This window comes from Equus asinus, chromosome 9 (assembly GCF_041296235.1).
Source record: "Equus asinus isolate D_3611 breed Donkey chromosome 9, EquAss-T2T_v2, whole genome shotgun sequence".
Taxonomy (NCBI): domain Eukaryota; kingdom Metazoa; phylum Chordata; class Mammalia; order Perissodactyla; family Equidae; genus Equus; species Equus asinus.
The window spans coordinates 24,135,043-24,148,602 of record NC_091798.1 but is presented as its reverse complement, the minus strand read 5'-3'; positions in this window follow the sequence as shown (position 1 = coordinate 24,148,602).

Here is a 13,560-nt window from a genome sequence, read left to right as displayed (position 1 = left end):
TATGGATGGGCTGAGAATTTTCCAAATCTTCAAGCTCTGGTTCCTTTTTGCTTTGCAATTCCTTCAATTTATCTATTTCCTTTCGAATATTACTATAAGCAGCAAGGAGAACACAGGCCACACCTTCAACACTTTGCTTAGAAATCTCCTCAGCCAAATATCCAAGTTCATCACTTGCAATTTCTACTTTCCAGAAAACACTAGAACACAATTCAGCCAAGTTCTTTGCCACTTTATGAGAAGGATCACCTTTCTTCCAGTTTCCAATAACGTGTTCTACATCTCCGTCTGAGACCTCACAAGTATCGCCTTTAACATTCATAGTTCTACCAACATTCTGTTCACGATGATATATGTCTTCTCTAAAGTGATAGAAGCTTTCTTTTCAGCTCTTCTCTTTTCTTCCTGAGCCCTCACCAGAATTGCCTTTAACATCATATTTCTCCCAACAGTCCCTTCAAGGCATTCTAGGGTTTTTTTCTAGCATGTGCCTCAAAGCTTTTCCAGCCTCTACATTTACCCAGTTCCAAAGCCACTTCTATATTTTTAGGTATTTGTTACAGCAGCACCCCACTTCTTGGTACCAAAATCCGTATTAGTCAGCTAGGGCTACCATAACAGAATACCATAGACAGAGTGGCTTAAACAAAGAAATTTATTTTTTACAGTTCTGGAGGCTGGAAGTCCAAAATCAAGGTGTTAGCAGGGCTGATCTCTGGTGAGGTGTCTCTTCCTGGCTTGTAGATGGCCACCTTCTCACTATGTCCTCAGCGTGGCCTCTCCTCTGTGTAAGCATACAGAGAGAGAGAGAGCCCTAGTCTTCCTCTTACTATAGGAACACTAATTCTATTGGATCAGAGCCCCACCCTTATGACCTCATTTGACCTTTATTACCTCCTTATAGGCCCTGTCTCCAAATACAGTCACATTGGGGGTTAGCACTTCAACATGTGAATTGGGGGGTTGAGGGGAGACATAATTCAGTCCATAACAGGAGCTTCAGCCCTAGCGCCATGAGACTAGAACTTTGGTCCCAGTTCTTTCCAACCAGCTCTGTGACTTTGGGTAAGTCCCTTCTCCTTTTTGGGCCTGAGTTTCTGAACAGTGACCTGGGAATGGTAATGGTTGCTCCAATCTAACCCAGGAGCTGTGAGAAGCTGTTGAGATAATGGTGGTGAAAGAGCTGAGCCAAGTAAAAAAGGCTGAAGTGCCAAGTCTAACTGATTCTATGGACAATGTACTTGCAATAGGCATATAAACTCCATGCCTGAAATTTGCTTCCAATTGCTGACACTCACCTGATCAATATTTAATCAGCAGGTACCCCAGAAAAATTGGGAAGTTGCTCGCAAGAGAAAAAGTCCAGTGGTTACTTCACCGACCAAGGGGTAGGGAAATTCCCAATTCTGTCTCTCATTCACCACCCTCCACATTTATTCACAGGAATAAACATATCCACACTTTTGATTCCCTGGAAGCCTTTCCATTTATTCGGAAAGAATGTATTGGTTATTTATAAAGAATACTACATCTCCACATAATCTTTAAACTATTCATGACATTTAACCTAGTAATCACATTTCTGGGAAACTATCCTAAAACAATAATCTGCAACACACACAAAGATTTATGGACTAGAATGTTCATAGTGGTGTTATTTATAATAGTGAAAATACTAGAAACAACCTAAAAATCCAACTGTGAAGGAACAGTTAATAAATTATAGAATATCCATATGATGGATTATTATGCAGCCATTTAAAATAACATTTACAAAGAGTTTATGCTCTGATATTTAGTGAAAAAAAGCCGAGTCCAAAGATACATTTAAATATGATCTCAGCTATGTAAATAAAAGACATTTAAAAAAGGAATAGAAGGAAATGTGCCAAAACATTAGCAGTGGTGATCTCTGGGTGACTGATGAGACTGCGGATGGATGAAGGTTTTTTGTTTTTGTCTTTTCTTTTTTCCGATTCTGTTTTTTACAATACTTGTGAGTCAGTTCAGTAATGGGGGGAGGGGGGTATATGTTAAACACAGGGAAGGAACGCTAAAGGAATAATGGTTTATCTGGTGTCTTATGCAGAGTTTTGATCTCTCTACACATGCTTGACTCTCTCCTCTGATGTTAGGGAAACAAGGCCAATTAGAGCAACCAGTTTCAGAGTCCAGGTGACCCAGCTCACTGTTCTTCTCTAGCTACAGTATACTATCATGGTTTGGAGGTGGCCATCCTGCCAGGATTTAAATCCCTTTGCTGTCCTTTACTAGCTGTGTGACCATAGGCAAATAAAGTTTTCTGTGACTGTTGCCTCATCTATAAAAGATGCTGATAAATACAGTTCCTAGCTCATAGGGTTTTTGTGAGGCTTAAATGGGTGCTTAGAGTTGCACCTCTCACGTAGTAAGCAGCCAATAAACGCTTGCTTTCATTATCCTCGTTCTGCTGCTAATAAGTGTGAGGGTGGAGAGAGTATTCATAATGCTTAGCTTGTGCTTTTAGTTGTGTGATGAGTTAAGAGTCTAATTAAATACTGATTCTTTAATTATTATCAAAGATAATGATTGTGTTATACTGTAATTGTCTTTTTCCTATCCCAACCCCACTGCATTCTGAGCCCTTTGTGAATAGGAGCTGGACCTTGTACTTCTCTCATCCTCCCAGCACTTAGAAGAGACAATAAATGTTTCATTAAATAAACTAAAAGTTAGGGGCCAGCCCCATGATGTAGTGATTGAGTCTGGTGCACTCCGCTTTGGTGGCCTGGGTTCATGGGTTTGGATCCCAGGCATGCACCTACACCACTCATCAGCCATGCAGTGGTGGCGACTCACATACACCATAGAGGAAGACTGGCAACAGATGTTAGCCCAGAGCAAATCTTCCTCACAAAAAAATAAATAAATACATAAATAATAAATTAAATAATTAATAATAATAATTTTATTCTGGCTTAGCGTAAACTTCCAAGATGCTTGTGGGAGAATTGTCTTCATTGGTCCTTACTATGGGAATAATGTTGGCCCTGTGATAACTTTACTCTGTAAACCATTTTCTTAGCAACTAGCTCTTTTTTTTAAAGTCTGGTTTATTTGGGAATAATTTATATACATTAACATTCTCCATTTTTTTAGTATATACAGTTATGAGTTTTGATGAATGTTTACAATTGAATAACCACTGCCACAATCAAGAACACCCCCAAAAACTACCCTCCTGTTCTGTCACTCCCAATTATGGCAATCACTGATCACCTTTGTGTCTCTATGGTGTTGTCTTTTCCAGAATGTCATATAAATGGAACCACACAGAATGTAGCCTTTCGAGTCTGGCTTCTTTCATCCAGCATAATGCATTTAAGATTCATTCATGTTGTCAAATGTACCAGTAGTTCCTTCCTTTTTACTGTTCAGTAGTATTCCCTTATGTGGATGTACCACAGTTAGTTTATCCATCCACCAGTTGAGGAACATTTGGGTGTTTCCAGTTTTTGATGATTATCAATAAAGGTCACTATGAATATTCAAGTTTTATGTGAAAATAAGTTTTCATTTTTCTAGGGTAAATAATGAGAAGTGGACTTGTTAGGTCTTGTGGTTAAATATATGTTTAACTTCATAAGAAACTGCAAAAAGTATTTTCCAAAGTGGCTGTACGATTCTGCACTCCCACCAGCAAAGTATGAGAACTCCAGTTGCTCTGCATCCTCATCAGGACTTGGTATTGTCAGTTCTTTTGATTTTAGCCATTCTAATAAATGAGTAGTTCCCCAGCATCTCTCCTGCTCTTCAAATACTCCACGAAGCAGCCAGGTTAGGATTACTGAATTCATTTTGATAGAAGGAATTAAAGCCTAAAGAGGGTTTTTTACCCAAAAGTCTCTTGGTTATGTTCAAGATTTTAGTCTTCAGTTCTGCTTTTTTCCTCTCCCCAAAATCCACAGGAAAAGAAAATACCCCCAATCCATGAGAAATACATATAGATCTTGTACATATTTTGCTAGATTTCTATCTAAGTATTTCATTTATGGGGATGCTAAGGCAAATGGCATTGTGTTTTTAATTTCAAATTCTACTTGTTCATTGCTGATATATAGGAAAGCAATTGACTTTTGTATATTAACCTTGTATCCTGCAACCTTGCTATAATTGCTTATTAGTTCCAGGGATTTTTTTTATCAATTCGTTCAAATTTTTTACATAGATGATCATGTCATCTATGAATATAGTTTTATTTCTTCCTCTCCAATCTGTATATATTTTGTTCCCTTTTCTTGTCTTATTGCATTAGCTAGAACTTCCAGTATGATGTTGAAAAGCAGTAGTGAAAGGGGACATCCTTGCCTTATACTTGATCTTAATGAGAAAGCTTCAGTGCTCTGAAGTTCCTCCCATTTCAGTGTGAATTCAGGCTTTGTCTCCAACCTAGCAGCTTTTGTATTAATTGATTTTCTCTATTGATTTCTTGTTTTCAATGTCATTGATATCTGCTCTAATTTTTATTATTTATTTTCTTCTGCTTACTTTGAATTTAAATTGCTCTTCTTTTTCTAGTTTCCTAAGGTGGAAGGTTAGGTTAATTTTAGATCTTTCTTCTTTTCTAACATGTACATTCAATGCTATAAATTCCCTCTATGCACTGCTTTCACTATATATTTACAAATTTAAGTTGTTTTCATTTTCACGTAGTTCAAAATATTTTTTAATTTCTCTTTAGATTTCTTCTTTGATCCATTTGGTTATTTGTAAGTGTATTATTTAATCTATAATTTTGAAATTTTCCAGTTATCTTCTTGTTATTGATTTCTAGTTTAATTCCACTGTGGTCTGAAAGCTGACATTGTATGATTTCTATTCTTTTAAATTTGTTAAGGTGTAAGATCAATGGAACAGAATTGAAAACCCAGAAATAAAACCACATGTCTACGGACAGCTAATCTTCAATAAAGGAGCCAAGAACATAAAATAGAGAAAGGAAAGTCTCTTCAATAAATGGTATTGGGAAAACTGGACAGCTACATGCAAAAAAATGAAAATAGACCATTATCTTACACCATACACAAGAATTAACTCAAAATAGATTAAACATTTGAATGTAACACCTGAAACCGTAAAACTCCTAGAAGAAAATATAGGCAGTACACTTTTTGACATCGGTCTTAGCAGTATCTTTTCAAATACCATGTCTACTCTGACAAAGGAAACAAAAGAAAAAAGAAACAAATGGGAACTACATCAGACTAAAAAGCTTCTACAAGGCAAAGGAAACCATTAAAAAAATGAAAAGACAACCCACCAACTGGGAGAAAATATTTGCAAACCATATACCTGACAAAGAGTTGATTTCCAAAATATATAAAGAACTCATATAACTCAACAACAAAACAAGTAACCTGATAAAAATAGGCAGAGGATAAGAACAGACATTTTTCCAAAGAAGACATGCAGATGGCCAACAGACAAATGAAAAGATTTTCAACATCACTAATTATTAAGGAAATGCAAATAAAAACTACAATGAGATATCACCTTACACCTGTCAAAATGGTGATAATTAAGAAGAGAATAAATAACAAATCTTGTAGAGGATGTGGAGAAAAGGGAACCCTCATATGCTGGTGGAAATGCAAACTGGTGCAGCCACTTTGGAAAACTGTATGAAGATTTCTAAAAAAATTAAAAATAGAGAGCCAGCCCCGATGCCCTAGAAGTTAAAGTTTGGCACACTCTGCTTCAGTGGCCTAGGTTCAGTCCCCACATGCAGAACCATACCACTTGTCTGTCAGTAGCCATGCTGTGGTGGTGCCTCACATAGAAGAACCAAAAGGACTTACGATTAGAATATACAACTATGTACTGGGGCTTTGGGAAGGAAAAAAAGAAAAGAGAGGAAGATGAGCAACAGATGTTACCTCAGGGTGAATCTTTCCCAGCAAAGTTTTTAAAAAGTTAAAAATAGAAATACCATATGATCCAGCTATCCCACTGCTGGATATTTACCCAAAGAACATGAAATCAACAATTCAAACAGATTTATGCATCCCTATGTTCATCACAGCATTATTGATAGGCAACCCAAGTGCCCATCAATGGATGAATGGATAAAGATGTGATACACACACACATACACGCAAACACAAACGCACACACAGTGGAATAGAACTCAGCCATAAAAAAGACAAAATCCTGCCATTTGCGACAACAATGGGTGGACCTTAAAGGTATAATGCTAAGCGAAATAAGCGCAACAGAGAAAGCCAAACATGGTATAATTTCACTCATATACGGAAGATAAAAAAACACACTGATAAGGAGAACAGATTTGTGGTTACCAGAGGAGAATGGAATAGGAGGAGGGTGAAAGGGGTAAAGGGGCACATATGTGTGGTGACAGATAAAAACTAGACTATTGGTGGTGAACACAATGCAATCTACATAGAAACTGATATATAATAACGTACACCTGAAATTTAGGCAATGTTATAAGCCAACATGACCTCAATAAAATAATTTAAAAATTTTAAAAATAAATTTGTTAAGATGTGTTTTATGCCTCTGAATGTGGTCTATAGTGGTGAATGTCCCACATGATCTTGAGGAGAATGTGTGTTCTGCTATTGTTTGATGAAGTAGTCTATAGAAGTCAATTATGTCCAGTTGATTGATGGTGTTGTTGAGATCAATTATATCCTTACTGATTTTCTGCCTGCTGGATCTGTCTGTTTGTGACAGAGGTGTGTTGAATTCTCCAGCTTTGATAGTGGATTCATCTATTTCCTTTCGTAGTTCTATTAGTTTTTGCCTCACATAGTTTGATGCTCTGTTGTTAGGCACAAACACATTAAGGATTGTTATGTCTTCCTGGAATATTGACCCCTTTATCACTATATAATACCCTTCTTCATCCCTGATAAATTTTCTTGCTTTGAGGTCTGCTCTGTCTGAAACTAATAAAGCTACTCCTGCTTTCTTTTGAATAGTGTTAGCATGGTGTATTTTTCTCCATCTATTTATTTTTAATACATATATTTAAAGCAAGTTTCTTGTACACAACATATAATTGGGTCTTGTTTTTTGATCCACTTTGACAATCTCTTTTTTTAATTTGTGCATTTAGATCATTGACATTCAAAGTGATTATTGGTATAGTTAGATTAATATCTATTATATTTGTTACTGTTTTCTATTTGTTGCCTTTGTTCTTTCTGTTTTTGTCTTCCACTCTTTTTCTACCTTTTGTGGTTTTATTTGAATGTCTTATGTCATTCCATTTTTTCTCTTTTCTTAGCATATCAGGTATACTCCTATTTTTCACTTTTTTTACTGGTTTCCCTAGAGTTTGCAATATGCATTTACAGCTAATCCAAGTCCACTTTCAAATACCACTACACCACTTCACAGGTTGTGTGAGTACCTTGTAATAACAAAATAATCCTAATTCCTCCTCCTGTGCCTTGTATCATTGCCTTCATTCATTTCACTTACATATGAGCATACATAAGCATAAATATACATATACACAGGCTGATGCTTTGTTCTCAGGTGATGCTGATGCTGTTGATTAGGGAACACATTTTGAGAACCACTGCGTCTGGATGCCATTGAAAGGAATTGCAGTCATCCTTTTGCCTCACTTCCAAATTTGGGATAATTTTTCTCAACAGTTCTCCTCAAAAAATCAGGAGATTTATTTCCTTATTTTTAATCCTGATCTTGTCTTCTTTTGAAAAGTTATAAAGATGGGCAATAGTAAGCCTAGATTCTCCCATCGTGACAATTGGCTGGAGACCAGTATTAGCTGCTCCTTTTAGATAGAACATTTGTTCTCCATTTTGTCACAGTCACCACCACCCCCAGCTCACATCACTTATTTATTTTAAAGGCATTTGATTTTGCTATCACTGCAAAAGATAGTGGAGACATAAGGCAGAATTTTGAGAAGCGGCATGAGCATAGCTGGTTTATCCTATCTGATTAGTTCAGGCACTCAGGGCTGACTTCACAGAAGTGTGACCCGGGCAGTTGCATAGGACCACGCTCTCAGAAGGGCTCCATACTTGGCCTAATGATCTGCTGTTGCTATCTTGAAATTCTTAATAATTTTTGAACAAGTGGACCTACATTTTCATTTTGAATGGGGACCCACAAATCATGTGGCTGGTCCTGTAGCCACCCCACACTCAATGGTACCTTTTTCATCACCAGATTGCTAAGGAGGAGGGAAAGTTACTCCTGGGATCAGAGATCTGGGTGGCACTTCAGAAACCATCTTGGTCAGTAGACAGTAATTATTTCATTTTATAGCTAGAGCTACGAAGGTCCAGAAAAGAAAAACAGACTTCTTCAAGGTCATGGACAAACCCTGAAAAAGGAGCCAAATTAGAAGTCTAAAGTGATGAGTCTGCAAGGCAGTCAATACTGAGGTTGCCAATGAGTTTAAGTATGTGATGTACCTCTGAATATCAATGAGAAAATTTCTGTTTGTCACTTAGCTCAGTCAATTCTGGGTTGACCCGATTGAAGCAGGAGAAGGAGGTGAGTAGAACGGAAGGGTGGGGGTGTGCTCTTTAAACAGATGAAGAAAACTGTATAAACAGACCCAGTTTAGGACTAGGGTTGGGAAGGAGGAAAATGTTATATATGAACTCCACCTCTATGTTTGTTACAAGGGGCAGACCTCCACCTGAACCCCACATAAATTGCAAAGGGCAAAGGCATTCAGGGAATGCCAATCTAGTGCCCGATTAAAAATGGCAATCAAGGTTCAAGGAAGCACTTAATTTCAGCTGGTCCCACTTAGCTGGAAAATAGCTCAATTACTTGTAGGTCTCAGCTGCCTGGTTTTAGGTTAATGGTTGCATATACCCAGTGAGAGAGCTGAGTCGCTGCAGCTGGTTGAGTGGTAAGTTGGACCAGGAGTTAGGCAAATAAATCAGCCCCAGGTGGCTTTGCACCTGTTCACATCTGCGCTTGTGGTTTGTGTGGGGTGAAGCCTCCTCTCTCACCCCTCCACCCCCCCAGACATAGTCAAGGAACCACGCCTGGGTGTAGAACTTCATCCCCATACCCACTGTGCTTGGCTCAGTGATGAGTGTGTAGCCCTAAGCGGCACCAATGAGCATCCTCCCCAAGACTCTTGACAACCATATCAAAAAGTTGCTTCCTTTTCTTCTGAGATGGTGAGCAATGTAAATCTGGGACTATGGGTGGTCCTTTTGCCACCATGTCAGGAAAGAATCTGTCTGAAAATAAAGTCAAATAGTGGCAAGAGATAGAAAGAGAGAGAAAGGAGCTAAATAATATTATTTAAACCTACGGATCCAGCCATGTCTGAAGTGAATCTACCCCTTGAACTTCTGAATTACATGAGCCCAAAATTTTCTTTTTTGCTTAAGCCTGTCTGAGTTAGGAGTTTGTCACTTGTGGCTGAAAACATCTCACTAATATAAAGCCTTTCTCCATCCTAGGCACTGTGCAAGATGCTGGTATTACAACAGTGGACAAGACACACATCATTCCTATCTTTGTGGTACCTAGAGTCCAGTGGGAGGATAGAATAGGCAAGCAACTACACAAATAAATAAATAGAATCGTTATACATTGGGATTTGTAAACAAAAAGAGCTAAGAAAGGAACACTGCTTTAGGCAGCATGGTGGGGGAAGGCCCTCAGCTGAGTGTCTTTTAAGCTGAGAGTCAGTGGTATGGAGAACAGACGAAGAGAGTTCTGGGCAGAGCAAACAGGGACTGCTCTTAGTCTTGAGAGGGCCTGATTCGTTCAAGGAACTGAAAGAAGGCCTTCATTTATTCATCCGTTTGACTGTTCAGCAAACATCTACTAGGTGTGGCATGGTGCTAGGCACAGGAGGCAAAGATAAACAAAAACAGTCCCTGACAACTGGGCAAGATATAGTGAAAGCCATAAAAATGTTCAAACCATTCAATTTAACAGTTCCACTTCTAGGAATTTAGTCAAAAGAAAAAAAACCACAAGATGTCTGCAAAGATATAGCTACAAGGGCGTTCACTGCAGCATTATTTATTTTTTGTACTTTGCATTGAAGTACAACATACGTACTTGTATTGAGTGCACATATCATAAGTATACAGCTCAACTATTTTCACAACCTAAACACACCGACAAGATTGGTACCCAGATCAAGAAAGAGAACATGGCCTGCACTCCAGAAGCCCCCTTTTGCGACTTTCTAGTCACAAATCTCCTTTCCATCAAGGGTAACTATTAGCCTGACTTCTAACAGTATAATTTATCTCCTTTTGTACTTTATATAGGTAGAATCACACATTATGTAGTTTGCGGGGGGTGGGCGGTGGGAGTTGGGATGTCCTGGTTTCTTCTGCTTAACGTTATGAGATTCCACTATATTGTTTATGTAATGATAGATTGCTTATTCTGTATAGTATTCCATTATTGGAATGTACCACAAGTTATTTACCTATTCTGCTATTTATAGACATGTGGGTAGTTTCCAGACTGAGACTATTATAAACAGTGCTGTTGGGAACAGTCTTTTGGTTAACGTATATCTGCATTTCTTTGGGGTATATAGCTAGGAATGACATTGCTGAGTCATAGAATGCTGGGTCCTGGTATGTGATCCACTTTAGCACATATTGCTAAACAGTTTAACAAAACGATTCCACCAATTTACACCCCTATCAGCTTTGTAAAAGAGTTCTGTTTTCTTTACATCTTTAATAACACTTTATAATGTCCCTTATTAAAAAATTTTAGCCATCTGGTGGGTGTGTTAGTACTAAATTGTGCTTTCAATTTTCATTTCCCTAATGATTAGAGAGGTTGAAAACTTCTTCATGTGATTATTATTTTTTCTTTCAATTTACGTGTGTTATTTTTTCAAATGATTACCAAGTTGTTAGGACATAAAAATTTACTAAGTTGTTTGCATCTAACTACTTAATAAACAGAATTATTAGGTATCTCTTTTGGCCTAGAGGTGCTATAGAAAAATTACTGAGACATTAAAGGTGCCATGTATCAAGAAAGTTTGCGGGACTGGGGCCGGCCTAGTGGCACAGCAGTTAAGTTCACACATTCTGCTTCTACGGCCCAGGGTTCGCTGGTTCGGATCCCGGGTACGGACATGGCATGGCTCAGCAGGCCATGCGGTGGTAGTCGTCCCACATATAAAAAAAAATGTAGAGGAAGATGGGCACAGATGTTAGCTCAGGGCCAGTCTTCCTCAGCAAAAAGAGGAAGATTGGCAGCAGATGTTAGCTCAGGGCTAATCTTCCTCAAAATGAAAGAAAGTTTGGGAACCTCACTGAGGCAGAGTCTAGGGCAGTGCCCATGATTCCACCCTGGTGTGTGTGTTCTTGTGTGATCCCCTCCTTGCGAGTGTGACTTGCTTCTAACCAACAGACTATGGCAAAGGTGATAGGATGTATGTGACTATATGTATATGATTATGTTACGTAAAATTGTACCATCTGACTTGGGAGGAGTCTCTCTCTCTCTCCCTCTTTCTCTTGCTTTGAGGAAGCAAGCTGCCATGATGTGAGCTTCTCCATGGAGAGAGGCATGCAGCAAGGAGGTAAGGGTGGCCTCAGGCCAACAGTCAGCAAAAAACTGAGGCCCTGTTTGGCAGCCTTCAAGGAATTGAATCCTGCCAAGAATCACATGAGTGAGACCCTTCCCCAGCTGAACCTCTGCTGAGACTACAGCCCAGTCAACATATTGATTGGAGCTTTGTGAGACTCTTAAGCATGCCCAAACTCTTATCTACAGAAACTTTAATAAAGTGTGCATTGTGTTAAGTGCAATTTTGTGGTAATATTGTTACACATCAATAGATAACTAACACACTCGCCATATGGATATCTCATTTACCAGCGTCATGTAATGAAAAGACCATTCTTTGCAACGTCACTTTTGACATAAATCAGACACAGCATTTTTTATAATAATGAGAAGTAGAAACCACCTGAATTTCTAATAGAGTTTTGATGAATAGATCATGGTATATTTTATATATTTATTTTATATTTTATATGATATTTATATTTTATATTATATTTTATATTTATTTTATATTTTATCCACTTGACAGGATAATAGATGGCCAATAAAAATCATGTGGTGGGGCTGGCTCCGTGGCCGAGTGGTTAAGTTCGCGTGCTCCGCTGCAGGTGGCCCAGTGTTTCGTTGGTTCAAATCCTGGGCACGGACATGGCACTGCTCATCAAACCACGCTGAGGCAGCGTCCCACATGCCACAACTAGAAGGACCCACAACTAAGAAGATACAACTATGTACCCGGGGGCTTTGGGGAGAAAAAGGAAAAAAAAAAAATCTTAAAAAAAAAAAATCATGTGGAAAAGTAGTTAATTACATGGTAAAGTTTTCACAATATGTCACTAAATGAAAAAATGAGTTAGAAAATCATACATTCAATTATATCCTAATAGTGTCAGATGTGAGTTTTGTGTGTATCTGCATTGCAAAAAAACTGTTAAAATGTCTTTGGGAGTCCCTAGGGAGGATTACAGATATTCAGCAACCTTTTTGTGCATTTTTTATTTTTCTATAGAGAAACTGCCTACAAATTTCATACAAAGAGAAAGTATTACTTTTATACACACACAAATTCATACACATATTTTTTCAGTCAAAGAATTGTCCCTGCCTTGAAGGAATTTACAACGTGGTAGAAGGAGACAGGCAATAGACAAATAAGGGCACTACAGAGTTAGAGATTGTGTGTCCACAACCATTCAGAGACCCAACCAGAACCATCTTAACGCAAAAGTCTTGTGGACTGTGATTGGTTTCTCACTGGGGTTAATACCATCCTTGCATCAGTTGCAATCGCCAGAATGTGGGGTTCTAGGCCAGCATCAAGAGCCCACCCTGGGGCCAGCCCCATGGCTGAGTGGTTAAGTTTGCGCAATCTGCTTCTCCAGCCCAGGGTTTCGCCGGTTTGGATCCTGGGTGCAGACATGGCACTGCTCATCAGGCCATGCTGAGGCGGTGTCCCACACAGCACAGCCAGGAGGACCTACAGCTAGAATATACAACTATGTATTGGGGGGGAGGGCCTTGGGGAGGAGGAGGAGAAGAAGAAGAAGAAGGAGGAGGAGAAGGAGAAGAAGAGGAGCAGGAAGAGGAGGAGGAAGAGGAAGAAGGAGGAGGAGGAGGAGAAGGAAAAGATTGGCAACAGATGTTAGCTCAGGTACCAATCTTTAAAACAGAAAGAAAAAGCCCACCCTATGGAGAGTTGAGGGGAATGTTTCCAAACAAAGGTGGTGTCACAATCAGAAGAAGAAGGCGGATGAGAAAGGGGACAGTGAAAGACAAAACAAGAAGCAGTCAACACTGCATGGAGGAGCAGGGCAAAGGCATGAAGGAAGTGATCATCGAAGGTGAGGCATTTCCGGACAGCTGGGGTCAGGAGGGCATCTGGAGAGGAGAGAGGGAGAGGTAGAAACAACAGTGGTAAAGGGAGCCAGAGACACAGATGGAGACCAGATCATCCGGAAGTGGCTTTTGTATCAGGCTAAGGTGTTGAACCTTCCT